Source organism: Scylla paramamosain, chromosome 5 (assembly GCF_035594125.1).
Source record: "Scylla paramamosain isolate STU-SP2022 chromosome 5, ASM3559412v1, whole genome shotgun sequence".
Lineage (NCBI taxonomy): Eukaryota > Metazoa > Arthropoda > Malacostraca > Decapoda > Portunidae > Scylla > Scylla paramamosain.
Genome location: NC_087155.1, coordinates 9,834,192 through 9,846,691, shown reverse-complemented (window position 1 = coordinate 9,846,691; position 12,500 = coordinate 9,834,192). Strand labels below are relative to the sequence as shown.

At 44.2% G+C, this 12,500-nt stretch overlaps 1 protein-coding gene across 2 annotated transcripts in view; it reads right to left on the bottom strand.

Annotated features, from left to right (window-relative positions):
- Positions 1-12,500, bottom strand: part of LOC135100500 (roundabout homolog 2-like) — an 83,339-nt gene that overhangs the window by 10,896 nt on the left and 59,943 nt on the right. The window lies entirely within an intron of this gene.

Genomic DNA, 12,500 nt, shown 5'->3' with positions numbered 1-12,500 from the left:
TTTACACACACACCAGCAGGAGAAAAAGAAACTCCATGTACACAAATTTTTCTTCTCTACACACAAGCGACAGAAAAAAATAGTGACAGTCATGCACACACAACGCAAAGTGACTACTGTCAGTGCACACACACACACACACACACAATACTCATATACACACACTACTAAGAACTTACATACACTGAAACTCACTAAACGCACACGACTAAATACTGTAGTACACACACACACACACACACACACACACACATACACACAGACCCGCACACACAAACGCTTTCATTATGAGTGTTGACTAAAGCAGATAGTGACTCTCTCTCTCTCTCTCTCTCTCTCTCTCTCTCTCTCTCTCTCTCTCTCTCTCTCTCTCTCTCTCTCTCTCTCTCTCTCTCTCTCTCTCTCTCTCACCTCTCTCTCACGCACTGACGTTCATCACTATTATCTATATTTGTATCCGAGGCGCTTAATGGTTCACTCTGAGCTACTACTGTGATACCGATTTTGCTCTCTCTCTCTCTCTCTCTCTCTCTCTCTCTCTCTCTCTCTCTCTCTCTCTCTCTCTCTCTCTCTCTCTCTCAGTAGACCAGAGATACAGCATCGCGGTTTGCTTGATTTAATTCACCGTCAAGTTTAGTGACAGGCCACTTATTTTGGACTAGTCTGTTTGTGTGGTCTGTTTTTCCTACGTAATTCTCTCTCTCTCTCTCTCTCTCTCTCTCTCTCTCTCTCTCTCTCTCTCTCTCTCTCTCTCTCTCTCTCTCATGTGTACCGCGTATAGAGAATGATATAACAATAAACTACACGAAATCTGACATTGTTTCTTTCAGACGAGGTAATATTTCTCCACGACTGCGCAATCACGTCCATATGAAGGCTGACACACACACACACACACACACACACACACACACACACACACACACAAGAAACAACCTCCCAAAAAAGTCTTGCAGCGTTTTCAACCACAATCAGAGAGCATGAGCGGAAGAAAAAAAGTAGAACCAATTTAATAAGTCCTTTTTGAAGATACAATCCGCCAATCAGGGAGGACAATTAATTCTTTAGCCCTGCCTCCCCCTCCTCTCCCCTCCTCCAATGCTAAAAGAAGGAAAAAATAGATATTATATATATTATCATCCGGGAGGGAAAAAAAGAAACGTAATTATCTCTTCAAAAGAAAATGCCATTCACGTTCAGCCGGACTCCACAAATTACCTTTCTATTTAAAAAAAAAGTAATTAGTCTCGACGAACGCTTCAGGGAATCCTTTCATGGACCATATTTTTCTTCGAGTTCTGAGTCTGCGGCAGAAGACGAGACGAGGACCTGCAGCCGTCTTCCTTGCCATAGAAAACGGATATATATACTCTTAACTTAAAGGGGTCACTCGCCCATGTATCATTTTCAGGCTAAGCTGTCGTTTCTCTCCCTGGCAGGCTGTCTTGCGAGAGAGAGAGAGAGAGAGAGAGAGAGAGAGAGAGAAGGAGGGGCGGGGGTGGGGATAGGCGAAAGGCGACACGGGAGTGCAGGAAGAATGAAAAGGACGAGAGAATGCAAGATGTTGGAGAAGACGAAAGGAGGAAAAGACGAGAAGGAGGATGAAAGCGAAAGAGTCCACGTCGAGAGATGAGGTAAAAGAGAGAAGGAGGTTAAGTTAAGAGGATATACGTTAAGGAACTGGGGATGCAACGAGAAAGGGAAGATGATGTGAGGAGGAAGAAGAGGAGGAGGAGGAGGAGGAGGAGGAGGAGGAGGAGGAGGAGGAGGAAAAGTGAAACCAACCCACAGCGAAATAGACTTGAAAAGATGGAAAAAAAAAAGTAAAAACGAAAACTCACCAGGGAGAAAAATAAATAAACAAAAAATGCCAAAACAGTTTGTGACGTTGAAAGAGTCCCCAAAAAGACTTTTCCATTAATGTTGTTGTGTCCCAAAAAAGAGAAAAAAATCCTGGTTTGTCCTTCCTTCCTTCCCTCCCCTCCGTCGCTCTCCTCTTTCCCTTCCACCTTTTCTCCCTTCCCCCTCTTTCTTACCCATCTCTCTTCCTCTTCCCCCCCCTTCACTGCCTCACTCTTTTTCTCCATCTCTCCTTCTCTGTCGCCACTTTCGGTATTCTTCCTCTCTATTTCACTTTGAACTCTGTCGGTCTGTCTGCTTATCTTTAGGAATGTGTATATATGCGTGTATGTAAGTATGTATGTATGTATGTATGTATGTATGTATGTATGTATATTAGTGTTGCTGTCTGTACCTCATTGTCTGCATTTTTCCCTCCCTGTGTGTGACTTTTGTCATGTTATTGGCCGAGTTTACCCCTGAAAAGGAACACGTTTTCTTAGTGTCTCCCCTGTTACATTTTCCTTCTAAACTTATCTTTATTCTTAGTTATAAGTTAGTACAAGGCTTATTTACTCATTTTAAATCATGTAGTATTATTCTCTTCATAATTTAAGTTCTTTATATGTATGTATATGTAAGGGAAAAGGTGTATTTGAGGTGGAATGTGTTGAGGTGAGACGCGATACTTGTCTGGCTTTCGTATTTGACTCAGCAGGGTTCTTTAGACCGCAAGAGGCCCTGAGGGGAACAGAGGTGTGGCGTTCTCACGGGATAAGTTTGGGTGGTAGTGTGGTGATTGAGTGGGTGTGTGGAGGTATTAGTGATGTGGTGATGTAACCCTGATATCCAGGATCAGGTTGGTGACTTTTGTGGTACCAAGAGCTCTTGTCCGTTGAAATTTGGTTGGTGAGTTGCGTCGGTGACATGACGCTGAGGGGCAGCGTCGGGGCAGTTAGGCAGCCATGTTGTGGTTGGGGTTGTGGTGGTGTTGTGGTGTTATTGGTGCCTTTGGGGATTGGTGTTATGGTGTTATAGGTGATCTATGGTAATGTTGGTGATGTCTTGTGAGGTTTGAGGAGGTAAAATACGGGAATTGTTATTTAGTGACCCAGTGACGGCGTTTAGGGAAATTCCTGAAGCTGGGGAAAATATTTCAACGGCCTATGGAGGAGTAAAAGGATCTTAGTGCTTTGTCAAGTGACGGGAATGTCATATATTGATGTGTACAACCTTTGAACAATAATGGAGGCGGTATAAGAGCCTGAGAAAAGGGGAAATCTATTGTAAGTGGGAATTATCCTGTGTTGGTCTAGAGTAGAAATTTTTCACTAATTTCCTTTAATGTGTACTACCTCAAGTTATTTGTAAGTTAACATTATTATTAATATATTCTGTTATTATATAGAATAAATGTGTTTTTCTACCCCAACATTGATCTGGTATTGAGGTGATTTCTGTCGTGCTGTGCCAAGGTAAGGGTTTTGGTGAGAGGGTTTAATAGCTGGCGATTTCGGATAGGTCGGGTAGGTATTCGAGGCCTTTAAAGATCCAGACCTTTAAACTTTTATGGGATCAGTGTAACGTCCACTTTATTGGAAAGATAACCGGGATCGTGACACTTTCTTGTCTGCTTGTATATTTCCCTTGTCGACTGAGCTCTCACCTTATTTTCTCGTGTTAGTTGTGTGTGTGTGTGTGTTTGTGTGTGTGTGTGTGTGTGTGTGTGTGTGTGTGTGTGTGTGTGTCGTGTGTGTGTGTATCTTTTTTGTGTATCTCTTACGTCACGTCCGCAGTCACATGAAAGAACTAATATCCGACCCCCCCCAAACACCCACACACACACTTAACTCCCACGTGTCTTTTTCTACTTCTCTTTTTCTTTTTCTCTGTCCTTTTTAACACCCCTCTCATCCTCTTCTACCACCTTATTCCACCCTTTCCTCCTTCTCCTCCTCCTCCTCCTTCTCCTCCTCCTCCTCCTCCTCCTCCTCCTCCTTCCCTCTTCTCCTACTTCTTTGATCCTCCTTCTTCTCCGTCCCTTCACCGCAAACTCGTTCCCTAGTATCACTCTTCCTCCTCTTCTTCTTCTTCTTCTTCCTCCTCCTCCACCTCCTCCCGCTCCTCCTCCTTCTCCCTTTTGCAGCCTCCTGATCGAACCTTTTGCTAATCAGTCTACCGATATTCTTTTCCGCCGTGTCGCGAATATTCCCCGAACAGATTGAAAGCTGATGGGGAAAAAGGACGGGGTGGATGAACTGAGGGGGAGAGAGAGGAAGAAGCTGAGGAGGAGGAGGAGGAGGAGAAAGGAGGACAGAGCGGATGGTGTGTGGGGGACAGAGACAGGATGAGCAAATGAATGACAAAGGCACAGTTGAATCGGTAATGAGAAAATGACAGGTTGAGAGAGAGAGAGAGAGAGGGAGAGAGAGAGAGAGAGAGAGAGAGAGAGAGAGAGAAGAGAGAGAGAGAGAGAGAGAGAGAGAGAGAGAGAGAGAGAGAGAGAGAGAGAGAGAGAGAGACCTAACTTAATCTTATGCAAATCAAAATAACTAAGACCCAAATAAAACAAAATAAAACAAAAACTGACAACAGTAGGACGAATTAAATCTCATAACTGAATAAAAACAAAACACAAAAACAAAAAATGAAAGAGAAGATAAAGAGAAAACCGCAAACCCCGCAGGGAATATATAAGAGAAGAAAAGGGACGTATCATACCCAGAGGAGCAGAAAGTGGCCAAAGAAACACAAGCATCCTATTTCCCTGGAACTTTCATGACAGAGAGAGAGAGAGAGGAGAGAGAGAGAGAGAGAGAGAGAGAGAGAGAGAGAGAGAGAGAGAGCAATAGTGAAATATAGATATTGACAGATACAGACGGGTGGAGACCGGGAAACGCAAGAAAAATCCGAGAAAAAACGAAAAGACAAAGAATTGGAGGAAACAAAAAAATAATAAAAAAAAGCGAGGGAGAGGAAGAGGGAGAGAAAAAACGAAAGAAAAAAGTACGTGAGAAAAATAAACGTCCAGGAAAAAGAAGGAAAAATGTAGAGATTCGCATAAAAACTCGGTCAAAAGAAGCAGATGGAAGGTAAAGAGAATGGGAGTGAAGGGAAGACGAAGAGAGGAAGAGGAGGAGAAAAAGAAGAAAAGAAAAGAATACAAGAAAAAAAGAGAGATGATATAAAGACACGTACCCCCCAAAAAAAAAAATCGTTAAAAAGAAGCGGAAGGAAAGTGAGGAGAATAGGTAAAGAGAATGAGGAAAGGGAAAGATGGAGGGAGGAAAAGGGAAAGGGGACGGGTGAGGGAGGAGCCGGTGAGGGAGGGGCAGGACACAGCCTACCTGCTCGGGGACACTGGGGAACTACACGTCCAATCAACATCAAAAGGTCATATCGCACACCTGAAATTGGACCCTGGGATACCACAAATGTATCTACCGCGCGAGCCGTAAAAGAGAGAGAGAGAGAGAGAGAGAGAGAGAGATGAGGAGAGAGGAGAGAGAGAGGAGAGAGAGAGAGAGAGAGAGAGAGAGAAGTCATATGCAAAACAAAGTAAATACATATACAATAAAATAATGAAAAAAAAAACACAGGTACACACTGACTAAAACACACACACACACACACACACACACACACACACACGTATACAAACAGACAAAGTACATGACAGACTGAAAGGCAAACAGGCAGACTGACTAAGGTAATGACAGACAGACAGAGACAGACTGGCGGAGTGACTGACTGACTGAATGAACGAATAAATGATACGTCTAGACATACACAGACTGACGGAAAGTGAGACTGACTGACGAGTTGACTGCAAAAGGAACAAGTAGTCAGACATACGTCCGAGAGAGAGAGAGAGAGAGAGAGAGAGAGAGAGAGAGAGAGAGAGAGAGAGAGAGAGAGAGAGAGAGAGAGAGAGAGAGAGAGAGAGAGAGATGTTAGAAATATATATATATATATATATATATATATATATATATATATATATATATATATATATATATATATATATATATATATATATATATATATATATATATATATATATATATATATATATATATATATATATATATAAACGCTTAAGAAAATTTGCCACACCTTTGAACTATTTCCGAGAGGAACGCGAGACCACATCTCACTTTAAGGAACAGAGTGGGCGCCGGGGAAGGATGAGGAGCAGGAGGAGGAGGAGAAGAGGGGGTTGAGTAGCACTGGGATGACGAGGAGGAGGAGGAGGAGGAGCAAGAGCAGCATTGGGAAGGAAAGTAAGAGAATAAGGAGAGAGAGAGAGAGAGAGAGAGAGAGAGAGAGAGAGAGAGAGAGAGAGAGAGAGAGAGAGAGAGAGAGAGAGAGTAAAATAAGTAGAGAAAGAGGGGAGCGAGACAGCCAGCCAGGGGAAGACGGAACACCCTTGGGTAGGTAAGCCTCTTATAGACGAGTTTATTATGAAGTAATTTTCCGGTGGGAGGATCACATTACGGGGCTGAGACAAACGGTTCACCTGTGGCAATGGGAGGGCGTCCAGGTGGGAGGCACGCCCCCCTACACCCCTCCCGGCTCAACCCTTGCAGTGGATGGAAGGATTTCTGCCTCGCGAGGATATGCAAACTTTTTTTTTGCTCATCGGATTCCTGGTGCTACCGTGAGTCCTCAGAGTCTTTACTGGCGCACCGGACTCGAGATGTACTGTACGTAGATCGGATGTGATGTGTGTATGTGTGTGTGTGTGTGTGTGTGTGTGTGTGTGTGTGTGTGTGTGTGTGTGTGTGTGTAGAAAGAGAGAGGGTATTTACTTTCCTGTCTGTTTTTTTTTTCTTTGTGCTGTAATTGTTGTTGGGTTCTTTTGTTGTTATTGTTGTTGTTGCTGTTGCTGCTGCTACTGCTACTGCTACTGTTGCTGCTATCACTACCACCAGGATACCATTTCTGCTACTACTACTACTACTATTACTGCTTACTACTACTACTAGTACTATTCCTCCTCTTCCTCCTCCTCCTTCTCCTCTTTCTACTACTGCTACCACTACTATTACTACTACTACTACTACTACTACTACTACTACTACTACTACTACTACTACTACTACTACTACTACCACTATTACTACTACTGTTAAAAATTACCCAACTATACGCTGAATCAAAAACCACCAATACTATAATACGTATTTGCTTTTGGTAGTATTTTCAAATGCCTTCCTTGTATACAGAGTCGGAATACTTTTAACCCGAGTTACGCTGCGCCGCCAGGAGGGTTGTGGTCCGTCTACGCCAATGAAATCAGGACATGGATTTTGCAATGCCATACAGCGCGTCCCATACGTTCATTCAGTGATTCCCATCGGTTCGTGCAATGCCATACCACGCACCATTATACCCCTGCAACTCACCACAGCCCCGACATGTTGCAACACAAAGTACACAATACAACAATGGAGCCTCCCACACACAACATGGCACAATAAACATCGAGCAACACAAAACAAAGCCCGCACAAGGCACAACGCAACGCAGCGCCCCCGTGTGAGCATAACGCCTCCCATACACAGCACACAACGCTCCCCATGGGACGCGTAACACCCTCACAACGCACCACAATGCCTCACAATGCTGTACGGCTCCCATAAAGCACTCTTCGATTTCCTACAGCGTTCTACAATACCCATAAATTTGCTCCCTGCTCCTGTGCTCCTCATCTGCAGTATTTTGGTGATTTCTGACAGCTGGTGATGGTTCTCCCTTTATTCTAATGTCTCGTTTTATATTATGTAGTTTTTCTTTTTTTTTTTTTTTTTTTTGTCCTTTGCGTGTGCTAGATTCATTGTTGTTATTTTTTTAATTAAACCGAGTTCTCATTTTTCATACAGCGTTCTGGATTCATGGTCTAGTTTTACTTTTTTTTTCATTTATTTGTTAGGCCACTGGGATGCTCTTCTTCTTTCCTGTATTTATTTATTTATTTTTTTTATGTTTCATTATATTAATTAGTGTAGAATACCATACTCATACTCATACTCTCGTGCTGTTAGTTTTCCCCGGTAATAACACAATCATCGCTATACGTGGGTGTCTTTCCTGTCCTTCCGCTAACAGGCATTATGTTCCTAAGTGTTGGCTGAAGTTTACAGCGTGCGTGCTACCTACATCTAGTTTTACACCAACTCGTTGTGCCAAAAAGTTGCATTTACTGCCTTGACACACGCCGTGAATGTTTTCCCGTTGTCGCGTCTGTGCCGTGTTCCTGCGCATTCGTATTCCTCTCTCCCCGAATTTTACGCACGTCTTCCCTAACGTGCCCTTGTTTTATCTCTCGTGTTTCCCGTTATGTTTCGCCATCGCATTTGTCGTCTTTTCGTTAATGTTTCGTTGTGGTATTCGTCGTGTCTTCCCTAATGTCTGTCGTTGTCCTGCAGTCTCTGTCGTATTTTCCCCCCAAATGTCTGTCGTTTGCCCGGTCGTTGTGCTTGTATTTTTGCATATTTCCAGGTTGTTGGTTTGCTCGGAGCCGCGCACCCCTACTGGTGACGAGGCAGCAACCCGCACTAACACTTATTTTAGCGGAATTTATCGGAATATTTGTTAGCTCTGTCGCGACACTGAGCCCACAGCCAGGAAGACCCGCCAACCTCCTTTCACTTCTACTCTTCTTCCTCCTCCTCCTCCTCCTCCTCCTCCTCCTCCTCCTCCTCCTCCTCTTTCTTCTGCTCTTTCAGTTACTCCTTTGCTATTGCTGTTGATGCTGCTGCAGCTGCTGCTACTACCACTACTACTGCTACTACTACTACTACTACTACTACTACTACTACTACTACTACTAATCTTACTCTCATTCTTATTCTTTCTCATCTTCCTCTTCCTCCCGTTCCTTCTATTCTTCTCGTTCTTCTTCTTCTTCTTTATCATCTTCCAGTCACATTCCTTTTACACTTTATCGTCCTCCACCTCCACCTCCTCCATTTCTTTCACGGTCTCCTCCTTTTTCTCCTCCTGCTCTAGTTCCTTCTCCTCTTCCTTCTCTGCCTTACCATCGTCTCGCCTGGTCTACAGAATGAGAAATTCAGAGCGAGAGCAAGAGCGAGAGCGAGAGAGCGAGAGAGAGAGAGAGAGAGAGAGAGAGAGAGAGAGAGAGAGAGAGAGAGAGAGAGAAAGTCAGTGCGTCCCGGAGGTGCACACGCGGACTCAGAGGAAGATGCATAAATTCAGTCCCGCCTTTTTGAAGATCCTTGGGAGTCGAGTTTTCTCCGCGTCAGTCAGTCAGCCAGCAACCGCAACGAAGGTAATCCTGGAGAGGCATTGCACCTTCCCGACTCAGGTAACGACTCCCTCTTTATTACCTTCGCCCTCTCTCTCTCTCTCTCTCTCTCTCTCTCTCTCTCTCTCTCTCTCTCTCTCTCTCTCTCTCTCTCTCTGGAAATGTAAAACACGTTGTCGCAGACGATTCAAAGAGCCGCTTACTTGTTATGAAGAGACAGGTTAGACCCGGAATGCGGAAAAAGGACGAGGAGCAGAGGAAAAGACCGGAGATTAGGAAGAGGGGGAGAGGGATGGAAGAAGGGAGGGAGGGAGGGAGGGAGGGAGGTAGGGAGGGAGAGAGGGAGGGAGGGAGAGAGGGAGGGAGAGGGAGGGGGAGGAGGGGGAAGGAGGGAGGAGGAGGACGGGGACGACGACGACGACGATCGAAAAGGAGGAGGAGGAAGAGGAGGACGAGGAGGAAGGAGAAAGAGGAGGAGGAGGAGGAGGAGGAGGAAGAGGAGGAGGAGGAGGAGGAGGAGGAGGAGGAGGAGGAGGAGGAGGAGGAGGACGACGACGACGACGACGACGACGACGACGACGACGACGACGAAGAAGAAGAAGAAGAAGAAGAAGAAGAAGGAGAGAAAGAGGAAGAGGTAGAGGAGGCTTATCAAGAGTAGGAGGAAGAGATGGAGGAGGAAGTGGAGGCGGAACAGAAAGAGAAGGACGAGAAGGCGGAAGAAAATGAGGAAGAGCAAAAGAGAGAAGAAAAGAAGAGTAGGAAGAGGCGGAGGAGAAAAGAATAAGAACGAAGACAATGCCAATTAAAGTTAATACTGCGACTTTGGAGTCCTCTAACTATATTTTGAGTGTCTGTCTGTCTGTCTGTCTGTCTGTCTGTCTGTTTGTCTGTCTGTCTGTCTCGTTCTTTGTCCGTTTGTCTTTTGCTCTCAGTCCTTGCTTCACTCCTTCCTTCTCCTTCCTCCTCCATCTACGTGCTTCTCTTTGCATCCTTCTAACAACCTTTTTCCTTCCCTATCTCACTCATTTCCTATTCTTGTTCTGTTTTTTTTCCTTTCCTTTCCTCCTCCTCCTTTTCTTCTTTTTTCTTCTTTTCTTCCTTTTCTTTTTTTTTTTTGCTGTTCTTTTTTTCTACTTCTCGTCCTCCACTTATTTATGTTTCCATTTAATATCAGAACCTATTTTCATCTTCTACCTCACTCACTTTCCACTCCTCCTCCTCCTCCTCCTCTTCTTCCCCTCCCTTCCTTTCCTTCCCTCAGCTTCTTTCTTGCCTTCTTCTTTTTCCACCTCCTCCTCCTTATCTTCCTCCTCCTTAACTGGTCTACTCTAAATAAGCTTTAAATCCATACTCCCGCCCAGTTCTCCCTGACCCTCGTACACAAACGCACTCTCCGCCATCAACTCCCAAGAATGAATCTCCGCTGCCCCTCCTGTAACATAATAATCCCAAGTGTTTTCCTCATCCGTGGACTTATTAAATCCCAAAACATCCCTCGAGTAACCAAACAAGGACATTCGTAAATATTTGCTAACACAGGTAGGCGTGAGGCAAGTAAAAGGAAGAGGGGAAGGAAGGGAAGGGGAGTAGTAATATTCCTCATCAGGTGTTCTTGCAGGTGTTCGACAGGTAATGCTACTATTATTGTGATTGTTGTGGTGCCAAATATCAGAGAGGGATGAAAGATTTGTTGTTGGTGTTGGTACTTCTGTTTTTTCTTTCTCCATCTTCTCTTTTTCCTCCTTCTTCTCGGTCTTTTTCTCTTCCTATTCATTCTTGTCACCCACCTTCTCCGCCTCCTCTTCCTTCTCCTTCTACTCATCCTCCTCGTCATTATTCTCTTTCTGCTCCTCCTCCTCCGTTTTTTCCTCCTCCTACGTCCAAGGCTTCTTCTTCTTAAAGATAACGCTATTGTCAGTCGTTTGAGGATTTTTCTATTTATAATCTCAGTGCCTTTAATTATTTCTTTTTTTTTTGTTTGTCTGTTTATTTATAGATAATATAAAGTTCGCTTGTATTTTATGCTATCTTCCAGTCTCTCTCTCTCTCTCTCTCTCTCTCTCTCTCTCTCTCTCTCTCTCTCTCTCTCTCTCTCTCCATCTCTCCTCTCTCTCTCTCTCTCCTCTCTCTCTCTCTCTCTCAGTAAACTCTATTCATCTCTTACCTAACAACACTTTACATATATTTTTCCTTACCCCCATCCTCTCTACACTCTCACTCATTCATTCCAAAGCTCCCACTCGTCCTTCCTCCGCGGCGCATCACACTCTGTCATCCCACGCTGCCTCCATACCAAGCATTTCAATCTATTTCGTTTTCTTTCTAGTACTTTTTTTTCCTCCCCGACACCCTCGCCGTGCTTCTGCCTCATTTGTTTGTTGTCCAGAAGGGAGCGACTCTGAGCGATATAGGAGCCTAAAATCCGCGTCTAGACTCAAGCAGGGAAAAGCAAGCGGCAATGGGCTTTACGGTGCTCTCTTATAGGCGTCAAGTTAGGCTGCAGGGCGGGTCACAGTCCGGCCCCAGGGTCTCCTATAATCAGAAAATGCTTAACATAGCTTTAAAGGGGGAGGAGAGAGAGAGAGAGAGAGAGAGAGAGAGAGGGAGAGAGAGAGAGAGAGAGAGAGGAGAGAGGGAGAGAGAGAGAGAGAGAGAGGGGCTGGAAGAGACCGAAAATACACCATGAAAAGATAATAAAACAGGATAGAAAGAAACACAAACATAAACATATAGAAAATGCATTACAGGTAGGGTAAAAGAAAAAAAAAATACATGTGAAAGAAAACGGAGGGGGAAACAACAAAAGAAAACGTAAAATGCAAGGAAAACTGAGGTAACAAATACGAGGCTTAAACAAAAATAATAAAAGATGAAAAATGTGCAAAAATTTGAAGTGGATATGCGAATGGGGGATTAGGAAACAGAAACAGAGGGGGCGTAACGAGCAGGACGAAGACAACGAAGAGCAAAAGTGGATAACGAGAAAATAGAAATGGGCGAGGAAAGAATTTTATGGGCATAGGCAGAAGAGGTATGAGGGGAGAAGAGGAGGAGGAGGGAGGAGGAGGAAAAACGGGAGATGAAAGGCTTTACATGAGAGAGAGAGAGAGAGAGAGAGGAGAGAGAGAGAGGAGAGAGAGAGAGAGAGAGAGAGAGAGAGAGAGAGAGACGGATAGAGAGACAGTGACAGGCAGAGGCAGAAATAGAATAATAGACGGACACACAGGCAGACAAACTAAAAGACAGATACAGAGAAACACAAATAAAAACGAGAGATAAAAGACAGTCAAATAAACAGACAAAAAACAAACAAACATACGAGAAGGCAGACAGAAGGAGACAGGCAGACAGAGAGAACCGGATCCATTTAAATTAATAAAAGAAATAA